We start from the raw sequence: 6206 nt of genomic DNA on the forward strand, positions 1-6206 counted from the left end.
GGGAGTTTCGACCAGCACTTCAGTACAACGAATATCAAGTGATCTCTCATCAACGTGCTGCTCCAAAAGACACTCCGAAGTGCTGCTACAAGTGCCCGACGACCCGAAGCTTCAGATTTAGCATTTCTTGTTGTCGGTATAATACTTATAGCTTTTAATTGTAATCTTTTAACGAGCTTATAGTTGTTGCCCACCGGAAGCGATCAAGGATCGCGGGCCTTCGAGTAGGAGTCGTCACAGGCTCCGAACGAAGTAAATCTCTGTGTCCTTCTATTTGTATTTGTTTGTTTTTAATTCCGCTATTTTAATTACTCTAACGCTGTTTTCGATTCCGATACGTACAAAATATCCACGAGCGGTATTTCCCCCCCCCTCTAGCGCGGTCTCGAACCAACAGCGTATTGTCGGAGCTTTGTTAGCGTTGCAGGAGTGCAGAGTAGTAGAGCAAGCAGTAGAAGACTTTCTTTTCGTTGTTGTTTTGAAGCTCCTCTCTGACCCTCCTTTTATATGAGGCTCGGGGTGCCCCGGATCCCTTCCGGGCGCCCTGGTGGGACGTGGCAGGTCCAACCAGCAAGCTCCACGTGGCGACGCGCGAGTTTGTGTTGGACCCCGTGGTAGTTTTTGATGTGATCAACCAAGTTGGTTAGGTCCTGCTGTGTTTGATCCCTGTGTCTGAGTGTGTAGGAGCTTAGGAGCACAGGAAGTCGAGCGGAAGACGCAGCTAGCGAGAAGGACGGCACGGGAAGGGAGCCGACGGGCTCGGTGCGTCCGAAGGACGAGAGAGCTGCGGAAGAGTACTCTGGTGGGCGTGAAGAGCGTGCGCGGCGTTCGAGGGACGTTAAGCCAGACGGAAGGCTGCTCGAGGAGAAGGCCGGGAATTGGGTTCAGGTGAGCCCTATTCCGGTTGGCCGTAATCACCCAAAAGAACGGAGCTTCGGAAGCCAAAGCGAAGAAGAAAAGGAGTCAAAAGAAGTTGGAAATTACTGTAGCAGAAAGTTACTGTAGCTTTAAGGCGCCTTAAACAAGCTTGAAGGCATAGGTCAGTTTTGACCGTTTGCGCTGCGAATAAAGTTTTATCCGCAGATCGAGTTGGAGGCGCCTTGAACCCTGTTGGAGGCGCCTTGGACTCTCGGGATAAGATTTCCAGGGCCTATATAAAGGCTCCTGGAGCTAGGAATTGAATAACAACTTTGACAATCAACTCTGTACTTAATTCCTAGCAATAGTTCTGAGTCATTAGTGTGTAAAAGGCTTCTCCGCCTTCAGCAAAGGAGATTCTTCTAGTGCGCTTTTTCATCGCCCTGGATTAACAACCTCCTTGGTTGTAACCAGGTTAATTGCTGAGTTTCTTTTTACTTCTGTTAATTTAATTGTTATTATTTTACTATTGCTTTTCTGAGTTGAAATTCGAGGAGGGTATTTTTATTTTGTGTTTTCAGCAATTCACCCCCCTCTTGCCGGCCTCCGCTGCACCAACAAGTGGTATCAGAGCCAGACCGCTCAGAAGGACTAACCGCAGACTGACGCACAACGATCAAAACGATGGCCGGAGACAGTGAATACCCACTTGCATTCGAGGGGGAGTTTGCTTCATGGAAGCAAAAGATGGAGGTATACCTTAACTCTGATTTTTCTATTTATTTAATAATGAAATCTGGTTATAAAGCACCAAAGAAAGCAAACGGAGAAGAGCTCGAGAAATACCTCTGGAACGAGAAGCAACGTGACGAGTTTATGGCAAATGCACGAGCTGAATTTCATCTTCTAACCACAATACCAAATGAAGATCTCGACAAAGTCGGAGAGTACAATAGCGCAAAAGAACTTTGGGAAAAGTTCTTAAAACTCCACGAAGAACAAATTGAAGTTGAATCCGACTCCTCGATGGACACTGATCCGACGTCAGAAGAGTCCGAAACTGAGGTAAGTGCCAAGACAGAACCAGTAACCGAACTCTAACTTGAAGACCTAGAATGCTCATCACAAATGAGCATCGATGAAGGGGGAGAAACATCAGAAGACGAAAATAACTCGACAGGGGGAGAATCAACCACCGACAAGGTAAGTCAGGTATGGTCTCCACCTCTTGGCAAATTAATTGCTTCAATTGAAATATTGCCGAAAGGTTTTCGTGAATTACAAATTATTTCGTCTAAAGAATATTTTAAATTAAAAACTGAAAAACTATTAAAGAATATTGAGTTAAAAGACACAATTTGTCAATTAAAAGATTTTGACAAACTAACAATAGAAAATGTACAATTTTTTGCATGCTCAATATTTGTTGCCATAATTCTAAAAAACTGTGAATTAAGAACTTATGAGAAGTTAAAATGAAAATTTAAAAGTCATAATATTTGATCTTAGTTGAAATATTAGACTTAGCGCTTTCAGAGAAGAAAATTAAACAGTAAATTTCTTTATAAAGCTTTGTCAAGGAAGTGGTTGTTGCTCCAATAACCAAGAAGGTCTAGTGCCTCGCCACGACCTGGAAGCTAAAATACTGAAATGAAAGGTTTAATTAACTTTCTGAAAAAGCATTTAAAAATTAGAATTAAATAATGCTTTGAAAGTTTAATCAAACATTTTTAAAAATTTTGTTTATAAATTCATTTTTAGAAATATTTTTTCCTGAAAAATTCTAAAGACTTAATTTTCTTTTTGACTTGAATTTTTTTTGGAAAATACTTAGAATTTTTTTAAAAAAAGTTCCCTCTAATTAGGACCCCATTTTTGCTGTGATCAAAGGGGGAGAGAAAAGTACAAGTTTAGGGGGAGTTAGAAAATTTTAAAATTTCTGTTATTATTTTTATAAAAAGTGTTGCAATTTTACTAATTGCAAAAATTATGCTTAACTTGTTAGTTTAGTAATTTTTTTCTTTAAAATTACTCTTTATGTCTATTTTAAACCCTAACTTGAACTTGGGTTGATGCACATCAAAAAGGGGGAGATTGTTGGACCCCGTGGTAGTTTTTTATATGATCAACCAAGTTGGTTAGGTCCTGCTGTGTTTGATCCCTGTGTCTGAGTGTGCAGGAGCTTAGGAGCACAGGAAGTCGAGCGGAAGACGCAGCTAGCGAGAAGGACGGCACAGGAAGGGAGCCGACGGGCTCGGTGCGTCTGAAGGACGAGAGAGCTGCGGAAGAGTACTCTGGTGGGCGTGAAGAGCGTGCGCGACATTCGAGGGACGTTAAGCCAGACGGAAGGCTGCTCGAGGAGAAGGCCGGGAATTGGGTTCGGGTGAGCCCTATTCCGGTTGGCCGTAATCACCCAAAAGAACGGAGCTTCGGAAGCCAAAGCGAAGAAGAAAAGGAGTCAAAAGAAGTTGAAAATTACTATAGCAGAAAGTTACTGTAGCAGAATTTACTGTAACTTGAAGGCGCCTTAAACAAGCTTGAAGGTGCCCTTGAAGGCGCCTTCAAGACTGTTCAAAGCGCCTTGAGCAGGCCAGTTTGACCGTTTGAGCTGCGAATAAAGTTTTATCCGCAGATCGAGTTGGAGGCGCCTTGAACCCTGTTGGAGGCGCCTTGGACTCTCGGGATAAGATTTCCAGGGCCTATATAAAGGCTCCTGGAGCTAGGAATTGAATAACAACTTTGACAATCAACTCTGTACTTAATTCCTAGCAATAGTTCTGAGCCATTAGTGTGTAAAAGGCTTCTTCGCCTTCAGCAAAGGAGATTCTTCTAGTGCGCTTTTTCATCGCCCTAGATTAACAACCTCCTTGGTTGTAACCAGGTTAATTGCTGAGTTTCTTTTTACTTCTGTTAATTTAATTGTTATTATTTTATTATTGCTTTTCTGAGTTGAAATCCGAGGAGGGTATTTTTATTTTGTATTTTCAGCAATTCACCCCCCTCTTGTCGGCCTCCGCTGCACCAATAAGTGGTATCAAGCCAGACCGCTCAGAAGGACTAACCGCCGACTGACGCACAACGATCAAAACGATGGCCGGAGACAGTGAATACCCACTTGCATTCGAGGGGGAGTTTGCTTCATGGAAGCAAAAGATGGAGGTATACCTTAACTCTGATTTTTCTATTTATTTAATAATGAAATCTGGTTATGAAGCACCAAAGAAAGCAAACGGAGAAGAGCTCGAGAAATACCTCTGGAACGAGAAGCAACGTGACGAGTTTATGGCAAATGCACGAGCTGAATTTCATCTTCTAACCACAATACCAAATGAAGATCTCGACAAAGTCGGAGAGTACAATAGCGCAAAAGAACTTTGGGAAAAGTTCTTAAAACTCCATGAAGAACAAATTGAAGTTGAATCCGACTCCTCGATGGACACTGATCCGACGTCAGAAGAGTCCGAAACTGAGGTAAGTGCCGAGACAGAACCAGTAACCGAACTCCAACTTGAAGACCTAGAATGCTCATCACAAATGAGCATCGATGAAGGGGGAGAAACATCAGAAGACGAAAACAACTCGACAGGGAGAGATTCAACCACCGACAAGGTAAGTCAGGTATGGTCTCCACCTCTTGGCAAATTAATTGCTTCAATTGAAATATTGCCGAAAGGTTTTCGTGAATTACAAATTATTTCGTCTAAAGAATATTTTAAATTAAAAACTGAAAAACTATTAAAGAATATTGAGTTAAAAGACACAATTTGTCAATTAAAAGATTTTGACAAACTAACAATAGAAAATGTACAATTTTTTGCATGCTCAATATTTGTTGCCATAATTCTAAAAAACTGTGAATTAAGAACTTATGAGAAGTTAAAATGGAAATTTAAAAGTCATAATATTTGATCTTAGTTGAAATGTTAGACTTAGCGCTTTCAGAGAAGAAAATTAAACAGTAAATTTCTTTATAAAGCTTTGTCAAGGAAGTGGTTGTTGCTCCAATAACCAAGAAGGCCTAGTGTCTCGCAACGTCCTGGAAGCTAAAATACTGAAATGAAAGGTTTAATTAACTTTCTGAAAAAGCATTTAAAAATTAGAATTAAATAATGCTTTGAAAGTTTAATCAAACATTTTTAAAAATTTTGTTTATAAATTCATTTTTAGAAATATTTTTTCCTGAAAAATTCTAAAGACTTAATTTTCTTTTTGACTTGAATTTTTTTTGGAAAATACTTAGAATTTTTTTAAAAAAAGTTCCCTCTAATTAGGACCCCATTTTTGCTGTGATCAAAGGGGGAGAGAAAAGTACAAGTTTAGGGGGAGTTAGAAAATTTTAAAATTTCTGTTATTATTTTTATAAAAAGTGTTGCAATTTTACTAATTGCAAAAATTATGCTTAACTTGTTAGTTTAGTAATTTTTTTCTTTAAAATTACTCTTTATGTCTATTTTAAACCCTAACTTGAACTTGGGTTGATGCACATCAAAAAGGGGGAGATTGTTGGACCCCGTGGTAGTTTTTTATGTGATCAACCAAATTGGTTAGGTCCTGCTGTGTTTGATCCCTGTGTCTGAGTGTGCAGGAGCTTAGGAGCACAGGAAGTCAAGCGGAAGACGCAGCTAGCGAGAAGGACGGCACGGGAAGGGAGCCGACGGGCTCGGTGCTTCCGAAGGACGAGAGAGCTGCGGAAGAGTACTCCGGTGGGCGTGAAGAGCGTGCGCGGCGTTCGAGGGACGTTAAGCCTGACGGAAGGCTGCTCGAGGTGAGTCCTATTCCGGTTGGCCGCAATCACCCAAAAGAACGGAGCTTCGGAAGCCAAAGCGAAGAAGAAAAGGAGTCAAAAGAGGCTGGAAATTACTGTAGCAGAAAGTTACTGTAGCAGAAGTTACTGTAGCTTGAAGGCGCCTTAAACAAGCTTGAAGGCGCCCTTGAAGGCGCCTTCAAGCCTGTTCAAGGCGCCTTGAGCAGGCCAGTTTGACCGTTTGCGCTGCGAATAAAGTTTTATCCGCAGATCGAGTTGGAGGTGCCTTGAACCCTGTTGGAGGCGCCTTGGACTCTCGGGATAAGATTTCCAGGGCCTAGATAAAGGCTCCTGGAGCTAGGAATTGAATAACAACTTTGACAATCAACTCTGTACTTAATTCCTAGCAATAGTTCTGAGCCATTAGTGTGTAAAAGGCTTCTCCGCCTTCAGCAAAGGAGATTCTTCTAGTGCGCTTTTTCATCGCCCTGGATTAACAACCTCCTTGGTTGTAACCAGGTTAATTGTTGAGTTTCTTTTTACTTCTATTAATTTAATTGTTATTATTTTACTATTGCTTTTCTGAGTTGAAATCTGAGGAGGG

Source organism: Zingiber officinale, chromosome 7A (assembly GCF_018446385.1).
Source record: "Zingiber officinale cultivar Zhangliang chromosome 7A, Zo_v1.1, whole genome shotgun sequence".
Taxonomy (NCBI): Eukaryota; Viridiplantae; Streptophyta; class Magnoliopsida; order Zingiberales; family Zingiberaceae; genus Zingiber; species Zingiber officinale.